General features: G+C 42.0%; 1 protein-coding gene across 4 annotated transcripts in view; it reads left to right on the forward strand.

The window, feature by feature from the left end:
• cnsta (consortin, connexin sorting protein a) overlaps positions 1-15512 on the forward strand; it is an 83506-nt gene that overhangs the window by 10633 nt on the left and 57361 nt on the right. For 2 of the 4 annotated variants that reach the window (XM_067988632.1, XM_067988629.1), the window contains exon 2: positions 11620-11795. The exons of the other annotated variants lie outside the window; for them this stretch is intronic. The gene's annotated coding sequence lies outside the window, so the exon portion shown is untranslated. The remainder of the gene's footprint in view (positions 1-11619; positions 11796-15512) is intronic. 4 annotated transcript variants of the gene reach the window in all.

Consider the following 15512-nt stretch of genomic DNA (forward strand, 5'->3'; position numbering starts at 1 on the left):
TGGAGTTTCCCAAGGATCCATCCTTGACACCCCATTTCTCATCAACATGCTGCCACTTAGTGCATCATTTGAAAACATATCAGGTTCCACGTATACGCTGACGACACCCTAAGCTCTACCTCTCCATCACCTCTCTCGACCCCTTCCACTGCTTTTGAAATTGTCAGACTGCTTGTCTGACATCCAGGCCTGCATGAGCTGAAATTACCTCCAAATAAACATTTGGAAGATTGATGTCATTGTCTTTGGCTCCCACCACAAACTCCATTCCCTAGCCACCGATTCCATCCCCCTCCCTGGCCACTGTGTCAGGCTAAACTAGCTGTTCGCAACCTCAGCATCTTATTTGATCCTGAGTTGAGCTTCCGATCCCATAATTCTCTCCATCATCAAGCCCACCTACTTCCATCTCTGTCACATCACCTGTCTCCACCCCTGCCTGAGCCCATCTGCTGCTGAAACCGTCATCTGTGCTTTTGTTGCCTCCAGACCTGAGTACTCCAGTGCACTTCTGGCCGGCCTCCCATCCTTTAGCCTCCATAAACTTAAGCTCATCCAAAATTCTGCTGCCCATATCCTAAATCGTACCAAATCCCATTCATCTACCAGCCCTGTGCTTGCTGACCTGCATTGGCTCCTTGACCAGCGACATCTCAATTTTAATATTCTCATCCTCGTGCAAATCCCTCCGTGGCCTGGCTCCTCCTCTCTCTCTAACCTCCTCCAGCTCTACAACCCTCCGAGAACTCTGCATTCCTCCAATTCTGGCCTCTTGTGCATCCTCCCTTTCTTCGCCTCACCATTGGATGCCCTACCTTCAACCATCTCGGGCCGAAGCTCTGGAATCCCCTCCCTAAACCTCTCCGACTCTCCCCCTCTCTCTCCTCCTTTGAGACACTCCTTAAAACCTATCTCTTAGGCTAAGCTTTTGGTCACTTGTCTTAATATCGAATGCTTAGCTCCGTGTAAATTTTTGTCTGATTACGCTCCTTTTAAGCGCCTTGGGACATTTTGCTACGTTAAAGGTGCTTTATAAATGCAAGTTGTTGAATTAATAGTGATAATATTGCAGCTGCTGATCTGAGCGTGGTATTAATGCACATTATGCAGACCTTTGTTATACTGCGGAATAATAGTCTGAGTCTGACCAAGGTACGGTGCCACAGGCGCTCTGCATCCTAATATCTAATTTTTAATGTTCAAGCCCATATGGGAGATTTCATATGATTATAATTTCAGAATGTTTAATGGGCCTCCTAGGCATTTACAAAGTGGTGCATTTCTCTGCTCTGGAGGTATTGGGAATTAAATATTGGGAAGGCCGAAGCCATTGCCTTCGTCCCCGCCACAAATTCTGTTCCCTAGGCATTGATTCCATCCCTTCCCTGTCCACTGTCTGAGGTTGAACTAGACTGTTCACAACTTCGGCGTCCTTTTTGACCTTGAGCTGAGCTTCCGACCCCATATCCTCTCCCTCTCTGAGACCGCCTCAATCAATCTCTGCAATATTGCCCGGCTCCTCCCATGCCTCAGCTTGTCTGCTGCTGAAGACATCATCCATGCCTTTATCTCCAGACTCGACTTCCACCTCTCATCTTCCACCCTTCGTAAACTTGAGCTCATCCAAAACTCTGCAGCCTTTACCGTAACTCGCAACCGAGTCCCGTTCACCCAATGCCCCTGCGCTCGTTGACCTAAATTGGCCCCCGGTCTTGCAGTGCCTCAATTTAAAAATTCTCATTGAGTCTTTTCAGAAGCAAATATTCGGATTTATAACTGACAGTCTTAATTATAAGTATCATACCAACATTGTAATTGAGGCTACATCAACTCCTCATCCTCATATCCACTTGAAATGACATGTAGTAACGGTTTTGGTACCGATATAGAACTGACATATCTGGATGGGTACATTTTGCTCACAGCTAAAATTAAAGTGCGTTTGCGAAAGGACCCGTAAAGACTTCTTAAAGTTACAAGTACAGGCATTTGTACAATTAACACAGATGTAGCTTTTTTTCAATCAAAGCTCTTAATTAAAAGTTGTCCTTCCAGGTCGCAAGGCCACAAGAAAAAGATAGATGAGAGAGGCCTTTTGTTCCATCTTAGATGATCAATCTGCAAAAAAGCTTACAGTTGCCCTCCTCCCCAAATGCATTTTCAAATTGGATTTCAAATCTAAGATTTCTCCTTCCTTTGCTGTACCCAAGTTGATCAAACTATACATGACAAATTTTCTTGACATTCCTCCACTTTTAGTCTATATCTCCTTGTTCTGCCATTTTGGCCTATTTTGAAAGTGTTCTAGATTTACCTTATCTAATCTTCTTAATGTCTTATGTATATACAGCTATTTGGTCACTTCTTAGTGACTCCCTTTCAAGGAGAAAGGGCACCAGCTCTTCCTAATACTAGGAAATTCTGTTTGTCCTATTCCCTGGTTGAGGCTGTTTAAACTCTGCTTCAGTTTTCTATTTGTCTTGCATTTTGTGCTATCCAATATTGATTGTAGCATGCACTTCAGGACAAGTAAGAAGGAAAGAAAGAACTTGCATTTATATAACATCTTTCAGATCAGGACATCCCAAAGCTTGATAGTACTTTTGAAGTGCAATCACTATTGTAATGTAGGAAACTCGGCAGCCAATTTACACGCAGCAAGGGCTTACAAACAGCAATGAAATAAATAACTAGATAATCTGTTTTCGTTGAAAGATAAATGTTGGCCAGGATACTGGAAAAACTCTCCTGCTCTTCTTTGAATAGTGCCATGGGATGTTTTATGCCAACTGAGAGGGCAGACATTGCATCCGAAAGACGGCGTCTCTGACTGTGCAGCACTCTTTCACTACTGCACTGAAGTGTCAGCCTACATTATGTGCTCAAGTCTTAGGATTGGATCTTGAACCTACCATCTTTTGACTCTGTGTCAACCTTGGCTCAGTAGTACCACACTTGTTTCTCTGTCAGTAGGTCGTGGGTTCAAGCCCCACTCCAGAGACTTGAGCACAGAATTTCGGTTGGCATTCCAGTGCAGTAATGAGGGAGTGCTGCACTGGTGATGGTGCCGTCTTTCAGATTATGTTGAACCGAGGCCTTGACAGTCCTCTCAGGTGGATGGAAAAGATCCCACGGCACTATTCAAAGAGGAGCAGGAGTGTTCTCCTGGTGTCCTGGCCAACATTTATCCTTCAACCAACTCAACAAATCTGGTAACTTATTTCATTGCTGTTTGCGGGATCTTGTGGTGCTCAAATTGGCTGCGGTGTTTCCTACACAACAACAGTGACTGCACTTCAAAAAGTAAAGCTTAAAGTCCTGAGGTTGTGAAAGGTTCTACGTCTATAAATGCAAATTCTTTGTTTAGATCTGAGGGTCCTCCCCTGAGCCATAGCTGACAGCTGTGAAATACTTGTGTCTCATAGATTGTTAGAAGGGTGGATTGTTAGAAGTTCCTCTTGCTCTTCTAATTTTTTTGAAGTTAGATTTTATTTTCATATTGAAACAAATACTAAGCTGCAAGCTGTGTGATAAGTTTATTCTCAATTATTAGACTGAATATATATTACTTGTCGGAACTAAACAAAATGTATCTCACAGTCTGCTGTTCAGTATCATTTCTGGATGTGACTTATCTTGCTGCAAATAGGATTTCTGTTTTCCTGCTGTAAGAATGTGATGATCTATTTCTCTCCCTCCCCGCCCCAAATGGTTGGGCGTAACTCAAGTGTCCCCTCAGGAATATTTTTCTTTACATATGTTCATGTATATATTTAATGAAGCTATTGTACATTTAGGTGTACATTCACATATATATTGTGAATCCATTTTATGATTAAGAGGCATTAACATAGATATTTTGAGGTCATTGTATATTAACGTGTACAATCGCACATTTTGAGGGTGTACATTCTTATACGTTCATGAAGTCATTGCACATCCTCACTACACATGCATGTGGGAGGAATGTATGACTACATCAGGCTGTTTGCACGGAGAGCAGTGTAGGGTGGCGGGTGGCTGGGGGTTGAGGCAGCTTGTTTAGCCCTTAGTTATTGTGTTCATTCGTGTTGCGCATGGCGGGAAGGGGTCCTGCCTACTGTTGGTCTTCTTAGCTAGTGGGTGGGGTACAATGCTAAGGAGGTAGTTTGTGTTGTGTGGGTCTCCAAAAACAACCCCCAGACTGCCTGATACTTAATTCCAGGTAGAGGTGCAAAATCACTCCTTCTGATATGTTTCAGCCACATTAGTTGTGGTTGGGTCTGCCCTTTGCCACAAAGGGGATACATCTTCTTGTAACTAGTAAGAAGAATTGTGCTAACTTGCTTATTGCAGGAGGAACTTTTCTCTCCAGTGGGCAAGCCCAGCAAGCTGCTGTTCAGTATCATTTCTGGATGTGACTTATCTTGCTGTAAATGGGATTTCTGTTTTCCCACTGATCTGGGCTTTCTGGGATTGAGCTGGTCATGTTCCTAGTGATTTTCCAGACCATGGTCCAGAATGGTTGGAATATGTGGTGGAAAGTCCTCTTGTAGCTGTAGCCTCCCCATAGTCATCTGGTATAGAGTGGTATGCTGGAGCATGTGTGGGATGCGGCATATGCAATATATGACTTTTGACTTGGCCTTCCTGCAATTCTGTAGATGAAGATGTCTGGGGTCCAACTCTATATCCTTTGCCAATCCTCCTTCCTTACCGGTAGGTCTTAGTCACATTCCCAGGCATCCTACAGGCTCACTGTTCTGTTATTGGACATAGAGGCAAGAATAATACATAGGACGGAGATGATGTGTCCACAAGAGGCTATTGGGGACTGGAAGGAAAGTTTCAAGGAGATTGGCTCACGCTTAAGTCTGCAAAGTATTTCAGGATTCTGGTGTTAGTGGTATTAGTCATGTTGGACGAGATGATAATTATCAGCTAGCGGGTGGAAGAGCATAATCTGCCCTCATGAAGTAGCTAACCTAATCTGGTGATCCCCTTCTCATGCCAGGCTCTTCATTCAATTGAAGTGAATATGACTGGGAGATCCCCTTGATGCTTATTGGGGAAAGGGCTGATAGAGCCAGTGGGATCTTTAGGGAGGCACAGACTTGAATCCAGTGATCCATCATAATTGTCTAGTCTTCACTGTCCCTTCCCACGACCCCAAGATAATCCATGCTAGACTGAGGTAATTTCTTGAACACCACCATTATGGTTGAGTATTGCTGGATACGGTTTCACAGTCTGTCGGCTGCACATAGTGGGGAAGAAAGTTGAACATGGTATAGATTCAACATAACACCAAATATAGAACAAGATATTTATATATGGCTTTGCCTTAAACAGGATGATTGATTAATAACTTTGGCGCTTATAGATTTTGTGGTGATGTTGAAGTGTGATTTAAAAGTTGTATAGCACAGTGTTAGCCTTGTGTGTTCAATGTGTTGGAACAGATCAAATAATGTTGCTAAGGTATTGCAACATTATGCCGGCCTTGCCAGCGACGCCCACATCCCGTGAACGAATAAAAAAAAAACTCCTTTTGAAGTCATGTTGACTGTTGTACCTCTGCTGTAATAAACCAAATACCTTTTTGAAGTCCAATGTTGTTTTCATTAGCTAAGTTTGCCAAATCACAATTCTATAGAGAAGATAAAACTATAGTTATCGTTAATTACAAGTACTTGGCTACAAATGGTGAAGGCAGATTATGCCCAACTGATCAAGTGATACCAGGCTGGAAATTACTGTGGGTGATATTAACTGACAACTGCTTAATGTGCTCATTTTACTTCTCTTTCTGCTATTTTAACAACGGCATTATCCCGTTTAAAATAAATAGGTAAACATGAACAGGTTAATACCACTGTTAAAAATAATGGACCAAGTAATGTCATACAAAAATGTCACCAATAATAGTTTGTGCCCCTGAGTTTCTTTGTTTGAAAATTGCAATTCTTATGAATTGTTGCACCCTATAGTGACTGATCTTTGCTCTTATATGGCAGTTGTCAGTGTGTGCTATTTTTGCTTCAGTTGCATTTTTTTTGAAGTGTACATTTAGCAAATATTTTCAGTGCAGCCCCGTGGCCTAATCTGTATGTTATGTAAATCTCAATTACATACTGGATATGTCACAAGTTGATTTTTCCTTTTGAAAGCTGTTGTGTGTTCGACATATTTGGTAACTCGGTTCCAGCTGCAAATTAAGTGCTGCCAGGATCTCTCGCACTTAATTTCATTCACTGTAATCTCTTCAAAGCAATAATAATGTCTATAAACAGTGAAGTAGTTTGACTTTGCATAAGGGGTAGGAGGAAGGCTTATTTTGTTCTGTGCAAATGATTCTAAACTTTGAGTTTTAGTAGTTTGGTTTTAAGTGTTTGTGCTCCAATCGCTATGAAAATCTGGAACAACAAAAGGCCTTCTGTCCATAAAACTCACTCCATCCAGAGTCCACATGTGATTATTCTATCATGGACTTTCCTCCCACTGTCACCTGTTGATCCTCTGTTTTAGCTGTTTTTATGTTTAATTTATTGGGATGCTAGGGCTACAAGGAGGGGGGAGGGTCTCGTGCAATTGGCAACAACTCTGAAGTAAGTTTTGTCAGTTTGCTAAGGCCTGCAAAACCTGCTTTTACTGGGTCTTCTTGGCCCCTGGCTTATTGGATTTGGCAAGCTTACTTCAGGGTTGCTGCCGGCTGCATGAGAAATAAACGCCACAAGAAATCCAATATAAAAGCAGCTTTTAAGGAATATCGAGTTCCTCCCAATATCTCCCTTGAACAAAAATCAAGCAGTACTGTTAATATCTGTATAACCCTTCATCTGCTAAGTTAACTTGGGCAGCATGACTTTGGAATTACATAATCTTAGCTATGCTTTGTAATTCCTTCCATGCCTAAGGCATCCCTAGCTCTTTGTGGTGGGTCTGTAGTTGTTGTAAAGGAATAAAAAGCACTAAATGAAGTATACCTTAATGAGAGAAATGACGGGAGATAGAAATTTTGAGGAGAGAAATTGGAAATACAAAACCATAATGGATAAGAACACATTTTGCCTCCTCTCTCTCTTCCCCCACACCCGCAATCTGCTGACACCTTTGAGAGGATGGCAGTACAAGTTCAATAACTGGAACATTTTTCATAAGCCATCGGCTGTATTTTTAGATTTCATTATCTTTTTAAATTTAATCATAACCAGCTTTCCTGGCTTTCCTTCATTAATTCACTGTATCTCCTCTTTTCCATAAATATGTTTGTTTTCTGCTCCATGTTTTTTTTTATTCGTTCACGGGATGTGGGCGTCGCTGGCAAGGCCGGCATTTATTGCCCATCCCTAATTGCCCTTGAGAAGGTGGTGGTGAGCCGCCTTCTTGAACCGCTGCAGTCCGTGTGGTGACGGTTCTCCCACAATGCTGTTAGGAAGGGAGTTCCAGGATTTTGACCCAGCGACAATGAAGGAACGGCGATATATTTCCAAGTTGGGATGGTGTGTGACTTGGAGGGGAACGTGCAGGTGGTGTTGTTCCCATGCGCCTGCTGCCCTTGTCCTTCTAGGTGGTAGAGGTCGCGGGTTTGGGAGGTGCTGTCGAAGAAGCCTTGGCGAGTTGCTGCAGTGCATCCTGTGTTATATTTTAGCTTGTATATTAGAGAAAGAAAGAACTTGTATTTGTATAGCACTTTCTAAGTCCTAAGTATGTCCCAAAGCTCTTTACGGCTCATGAATGACCAGTTAATCTGTTTTGATGGTAATGTTGCCCAGAACAGAAAATACTTCATGGGGTCCTTTATGTCCACCTGAACAAGCAGCTGGACCTTGAAAGACGGCACCTCTTATAATGACTTTGGAACTGCGTGTTCTTAACTGTGCTTCTGTTATTTCTTTCAGCACTCCCTCAGACCTACGTTGAATTGTTAGCCTACATTATGTATTCAAGTCCTGGATTGGGGCTTAAGCCTGTTTAAGACTCTTCAGCTCCAGCTTCCGGTCTCCTATGCTTGACTCTATTGCTGTGAAGCAGCAGCATATGTAACAGTCAGCGTGCACATTAAAATCAAATCTCCTGCTTTCTGGGGAATGGTGGTATCTTGTGGGGTGACTTCACGGAGTTGTGTAACAACACAATTGGTGAGCAGGAGTTTGGGGACCGGTGCAAAATTGTGGTTGAAATTTGAATCTGTTGCCATTTGAAGGTAGGGTTCCTGCTGTTTCATTTTTTGGGGGGGAATCAAATTTTACTTGGATCGATCACCTTGTGGGGAAATATATGGTAAATTTTATTTGATACTTGTTTCTTTCCATCCTTTCATCACTTCTCTCATGACTTTGCACATAACAGTTTGGAAAGTAAGGCTATTTTCAGAGAAAGATCTTCAGTTTCACTGGTGTAAAGGATCAAAGACGGATGAAAATAAATCTAGTAGGGAGATTGACCCTCGGTTGCAATGTTAAATGTTTTTCAGCTCATGCTTGTTTTTAGGTCATTGTACAATTGTGCTGTTGTCACTAACCCATAATACTTTGTTGTCTGTTTTACTCTTTCTATAAATATTCCTGTGTTTTTTTAATTAAAAAGTGTCCCAGTTGGTTCTTGGTTTCATGTAATTCAGTCAAAATTTATGTGAAAGTAAGCATTCAGGATTTTTAGTGACGTTGTTGATTGGCTGCCATTATAGAAAATATCAAAACTACAGTTTTTTGGGGTGGGGCGAAGAGGTAAAGACCCTCCTAACTACAGCTCTTTGGCAAACGCAAAGCACATTTGAAAAGGAAGATCACATGACATATCAAAAAGGAGCTAGAAATAAGATTGCGTGTGATGTTTATTCTCTGAATATCTTCATTACAGAAATGTAGGTGCATGGTGCTTTTGGTTAAGGCATATTGATGAGTGCCACAGATCATAGAATGACTTGACTTTTCAGCTAATGAATGGAAGAGGAGAGGGATTAATGGAGAACAAAACTTTTCTGCTTCTAGAGTTTAGACTTGGTACAGTTGGTAGCCCTCTTAGTTCTGAGTCAAAATGTGTGGGTGTAAACCCCATTCGTGACTTGAGCACATAAACTAGGCTGACCCTTGAGTGCAGTACTGAGGAATTGCTGAATTCTTGTTGGCATCTGACGTTAAACTGAGGCTATATCTGTCTGTCCTAGTGATTTAAGAGGATACCGAAGCTCCCATAGCACTACGTGAAGAACAAGAGATTCTCCCAGTGTCTTGGCTAACATTCCTCTCTTCACCAGTACCACCAAATAAGGCCACAGATTAACCTGATAATTCATCTCGTTACTATTTGTTGGAACTTCTGTCTGCAAAATTGCTGTTACATTGTTTACATATGTCATTTGCTTTTCCAAGTAATTAATTTCATGTGAAAAGTTTTGAGATGTTTCTGGGAGACATATTTGGATGCTGTCTAAATCAAGTTTTATTTTCCTTTTGCTGCTTTGTTTGCTCGCCTCCCCCTCCTGTGATGAATATATTGCAGCTGAGATAAACATGATGCACGTGTACACACATACGCCGAGCACAACCTGCTGACGTTTTCAGTAACGGTTTTTTTTAAAAAAGTATCCCCTAGTTTTCCTTACAAACTCAACCAATACATGAACTTTTTTTGTTGTAGAATACAGGCTATTAAAAAAAAGCAAAACTACTTGTTGAAAGGGAGGAGATTTTGGATTACTAACTGCAAGAGTTGAAAAGGAGTTGTGATCATTTTTTGGTCCTCCAGAGCACTGTACCGGTTCCCAATGTGTAGACACGTGGCAATAAAAGATACAGGCTTGTTTTTCCCCTTTCCCTCCTCTCTTCTCCTTCTGCACACACACACACACACACACACCCCAATACTGCTATCTTTCTTGTGTTGGAGAGGCCCTGTGAAAGCCAGATGCCTTTTTAGAAGGCAGCAGAATCAGAAAAATTGTTGTCCCCTGTCACTGCTTTGTCTCGTAGGAGCTTGATCAGTGTGTCATTGTCGGAGGTATATAAGGTTGACACTTAGTCTTTTTTTTCCATTTTTCTCCAAATTCATTACGTGCACTTTATCAGAAAATGGCTAATAGAGAATCTCGTACACATTTTTTATTAGAATTAATGTTCCAATGTGCAGTACGTTTGAAAATAAAATTGAGACTACTGCTGATCATTTTTTGCTCCAAGCAGTTGGACATTTCCAATCACTAGAGATTGGCTGTATCAGTGGTTATGCCATTTAATGAAGTTATTTAGGATGGGATGGAAAAAGGACTTTAAACTACTGGGTGGGGGGGGTCACGGGGTCTCGGGTGGAAAAGGTAGTATAAGTAATAATTCTAAAATGAAAAGGGAGAAAGTAGAGTCATAGTCAGAAATTATGCTTTAGGCACTATAGGTAAAGGGAAAACTAAAAGATGTAAAGTAATTAAATTAGGAGATGTGTGAGAAAAACAATATTAGAGCAGAAGGACAGGTTAGAGTATGTGGCCCAAATAAGCATTCTTTATACAAATGCACGGAGTCTAACGAACAAATTGAATAAATTGCAGGCGCAAATTCAACTTAGAGGGTATGACATGGTAGCTATTACTGAGACATGGCTTCAAGATGGTCAGGACTGGGAACTGAATATCGGTCTATAGGATGGATAGGGAAACTGGTAGAGAAGGACAAGTGGCCTTAATGATTAAAGATGAAATTACTTCAATGATGAGAGGATATAATGAGAGGTAAGCAGGCAGTGGAGATTTTATGGGTAGAATTAAGAAATAGAAAAGGATTTAAGACCGTAGTGGGAGTTGTGTGTAGGCCCCCTGGTAGTAGCTGTGAAGTGGCAGAATGTATAAATGCAGAGATTAGACAAGCATGTAGCAAAGGCAGAGTGGTTCTAATGGCGGGTTTTAACTTTCATATAAATTGGGATAAGCAGACGAGCTCATGTCAGAAAGGTAGCGAGTTCCTTGTGTGTTCAGGGCAGCATTCTGCAACAATATATCCTAGAACCAACAAAGGGGCAGGCCATATTAGATTTAATAATGAGTAATGAGCCAGATTTAGTTAACAACCTAACGGTGTGTGAACATTTACCTAATAGTGATCATAATATGATTGAGTTCAGTGTTGTGTTTGAAAGGTATCAGCTACTAAGATTCTAAATTGACATCAACGGGATGAGACAGAAACTGTCCGCTATAAACTGGGCAAATCTGTTAATGGATGAAATGACACAAGATCAGTGGGAGGTGTTCAAAAAAGAATTTAAGGTGATACAGAACCAGTTTATATGCCTAAGTGCAAGAGCTCTACTTGTCAAAAAAAAACAGCCATGGATGACAAAAGAGGTAAGGGACAACATAAAACTAATAGGAAAAAGCATATAAAAATGCAAAAAATAACATAGATCCTGGCGACTGAGAGAGATACAAAGAACAGCAAAGGGTGACAAAACAGATAATAAGAGCTACAAAAAGGGAGTATGAAAGGAAACTTGTAGGGGATATCAAAATCCACACAATTTTTACAATTTATATTAGGAAAAAGAGGATGGTCAAGTGCAATGTGGGCCCCTTAAAATCTGATAATGGTGATATTGTAAATGAAAATAAGGAAATGGTGGACATGTTAAATAATTACTTTGCATCAGTATTTACAATAGAGAAAGCATGCCGGACACCCCAAAGAAACTAATTTTGAATCGGGGATACGGTCTCGCCATAATTAACGGAAGCAAATTAACAGTAATGAAGAAAATATTGGCACTAAAGAGTGACCGGCCTCCAGGATCAGATGGCTTCCATCCCAGGATTTTGAAAGAAATAGGTGAGACCATTGCAGATGCCCTAACTATAATCTTCCAAAGTTCTCTCTATTCAGGAACCATTCCTTTTAGATTGGAAAATTGCACTATCACTCCACTATTTAAGAAAGGTGAGAGGGAAACAAGTTAGCCTAGCATCTGTTGTCGAGAAATTACTAGAGTCTGTAATTAACGATAGAGTGACTGAACACCTTGAAAATCTGATCAGAGAGAGCCAGTATGGATTTGTAAAGGTAGGTCATGCTGATGAACCTGTTTGAATTTTTTGAAGAGGTGACTAAAGTAGTAGACATGGGCATGTCTATGGATGTTGTTTATATGGACATCCAGAAGGCATTTGATAACGTCCTTCATAAGAGACTGTTTGCTAAAGTTGAAGCTCATGGAATTGAGGGCAAATTATTGACCTGGTTAGGAAATTGGCTGAGCGCCAGGAGACAGAGAATAGGGATAATGAGCAGGTAGTCAAATCGGCAGGATGTGACTTTTGGTGTCCCACAGGGGTCTGTGATGGTGCCTCAACTATTCACTGTATTTGTTAACAACTTAGATGACTGGATAGAGAGCTACATATCCAAGTTTGCTGATGACACAGATAGACAGCATTGTAAGCAGAATAGATGGAAGCATAAAATTACAAGAGAGATTATTAATAGATTAAGTGAATGGGTGAAACTGTGGCAAATGGATTTCAATGTAGGCAAGCGTGAGGCCATCCACTTTAGACCTAAAAAGGATAAATCGGAGTACTTTCTAGATGGTGAAAAGCTCGAAACAGTGGAGGTCTCAAGAGACTTAGGGGTCCATGATCATTATAATGTCACGGACAGGTACCGAAAATCATCAAAAAGGCTTATGGAATGCTGGCCTTTATATCTGGAGATTTAGAATGCAAGGGGTTAGCAGTTATGCTACAGCTATAGAAAGCCCTGGTTAGACCACACCCTGGAGTACTGTGTTCAGTTCTGGGCACCCCACCATAGGAAGGATTTACTAGAACGATACCTGAACTCCAAACATTACAAAGAGAGATTACACAAACGAGGGTTGTATTCCCTGGAATTTAGAAGATTATGGGGTGATTTAATCAAAGTTTTCAAGATATTAAGGGGAACTGATAGGGTAGATAGAGAGAAACTATTTCTGCTGGTTGAGGAGTCGAGGACTAGGGGATATAGCCTAAAAATTAGAGCCAGGAGTGAAATTAGGAAACGCTTCTACACACAAAGGGTGGTAGAAGTTTGGAACTCTCTTCTGCAAACAGCAGTTGTTGCTAGCTCAATTGTTAATTTTAAATCTGAGATGGATAGATTTTTGTTAACCCACGGTATTATGGGATATGGGGCTAAGGCGGGTATATGGAGTTAGGTCACAGATCAGCCATGATCTCATTGAATGGCAGAACAGGCTCGAGCGGCTAATGGCCTACTCCTAAACCTAAATACTTATGAGTTTGATTGCTATGTATTTCCTAAAAACATAGCAATCAAACTCCTAAGTATTTAGGTTTTTAGAACAGTGTCAAGTGGGTTACTTGTTTTAGAATATATGCAAATAGATTTGTATAGGTCAGTTACATAATCACTGAGGATATTTGACAAAACAGAGGTTGACTTGTTGAGACACGAAGACATGCTTGTCCAGGGTGAGGCATACATATGTGCAGGTGTGTGTTAAAACATTTATGCATGATATAGTTAAACAAAGAAATAGAAACATAGAAAATAAGAGCAAGAATAGGCCATTCGGCCCTTTGGGCCTGCTCCGCCATTCAAATTGATCATGGCAGATTGTATAACTCAGTACCCTCATGTTTTAAATTTCTTCTCTTGGTAAGTTGCAGGACTATTTATTCTGATTTCCCCAGGTTACTGTAGTATCCTTTGCATTAACTTGGCTCCGTTGATAGCACACTGTTCTCCGAAGGTTGTGGGTTCAAGCATCACTATGGACTTGAATACATAATCCAGGCTGACGCTTCAGTGCAATACAAAGGGAGTGTTGCATTGTCAGAGATGGCGTCTTGCAGATGCAACATAAGCCAGTTAAGGTGGATGTAAAATATACCACATCAGAGAAGCGAAAAAGTTCTCCTGCTGCAAAAACAGAAAATGCTGGAGATACTTAGCAGGTCAGGTGCAAGGCAAAAGGGGGTGTTAATGGGACAAGTAAAGAAACAAAAGATGGGTTTAGAGGAGTTGTAAATGGCACAGAACCATTATCAGCACCTGCTGTCCGAAAAAATGGGAGCAGTGGCTATGATCTGAAGTTATTGAAATCAATGTTGAGTCCGGAAAGTTGTGAAGTGCCTAATCGAAAAATGAGGTGCTGTGTATCAAGTTTCCGTTGAGCTTCATTGGAACAGTGTAGGAGGCCATGGACAAAGGCAGAGAGGTCAGAGTGGGACGGAGAATTAAAATGGCTAGCGACTAGAAGGTCAGGACTGAGTGGAGGTGTTCAGCAAAGCAATCACCCAATCTGCATTTGGTTTTCCCATTGTGGAGGAGACCACAATGTGAGCAGCGAATACGGTATACTAAATTGAAAGAAGTACAAGTAAATCGCTGTTTCACCTGGAAGCGTTTGGGCACCGGACGGTGGGAAGGAAGAAGACTAAAGGGCAGGTGTACCATCTCCTGCGCGTGCATGGGACGGTGCCTTGGGAAGGGGGGCGGGTATTGGGGGTGATGGAAGAGTGGACTAGGGTGTTGGAATGCTGAAGGGTGAGGGGAGGGGAAGATGTGTTTGGTGGTGGGATTGTGCTGGAGATGGCGGAGGATGATACGTTGAATGTGGAGGCTGGTAGGATGTAAGGTGAGGACAAGGGGGACCTGATCGTGGTTCTGGGAGGGTGGGGAAGGGGTGAAGGAAGAAGTGCGGGAAATGGGATAGACACTGTCAAGGGCCCTGTCAACTACAGTGGAGGGGAATCCTCGATTGAGGGAAAAAGGAAGACATATCGGAAGCACTGGTGTGGAAGGTGGCATTGTCAGAACAGATGCGACGGAGACGGGGAAACTGGGAGAATGGAATAGAGTTCTTACAGGAAGCGGGGTGGGAGGAAGTGTACTCAAGGGAGCTGTGGGAGTCAGTGGGCTTGTAGTAGATATTGGTTGACCGCCTATCCCTAGGAATGGAGATAGAGAAGTTGAGGAAGGGAATAGTCGGAGATGGACCATGTGAGGGCAAGGGAGGGGTGGAAATTGGAAGCAGAGTTGATGAAATTTTCCAGTTTGGGGAGAGAACAGGAAGCGGCACCGATACAATCATCAATGTTGCAGAAAAAGAAGTGAGGGAGGGGACCTGAGCAGGATTGGAATAAAGAATGTTCCATGCATCCCATGAAAAGGCAGGCATAGCTAGGACCCATACGGGTTCCCATAGCGACACCTTTTATTTGGAGGAAGTGAGTGGAGTCAAAGGGGAAATAGTTGAATGTAAGAACAAGTTCAGCCAGGCGGAGGAGGGTGGTGGTGGATGGGGTTTGGTTGGGCCTCCATTCAAGGAAGAAGTGGAGAACCCGCAGGCCGACCTGGTGGGGATGGAGGTGTCGAGGGACTGGACGTTCATGATGAAAAGTAGACGGTTAGGACCTGGAAACCGTTAAAGTGGCAGAGGGCGTCGGAAGAGTCATGGATGTAGGTCAGAAGAGACTGCACAAAGGGAGAAAAATAGAGTCGAGATAGGAAGAAATAAGTTCCGTGGAGCAAGAAGAGCAG

Source organism: Heptranchias perlo, chromosome 8 (genome assembly GCF_035084215.1).
Source record: "Heptranchias perlo isolate sHepPer1 chromosome 8, sHepPer1.hap1, whole genome shotgun sequence".
Taxonomy (NCBI): Eukaryota; Metazoa; Chordata; class Chondrichthyes; order Hexanchiformes; family Hexanchidae; genus Heptranchias; species Heptranchias perlo.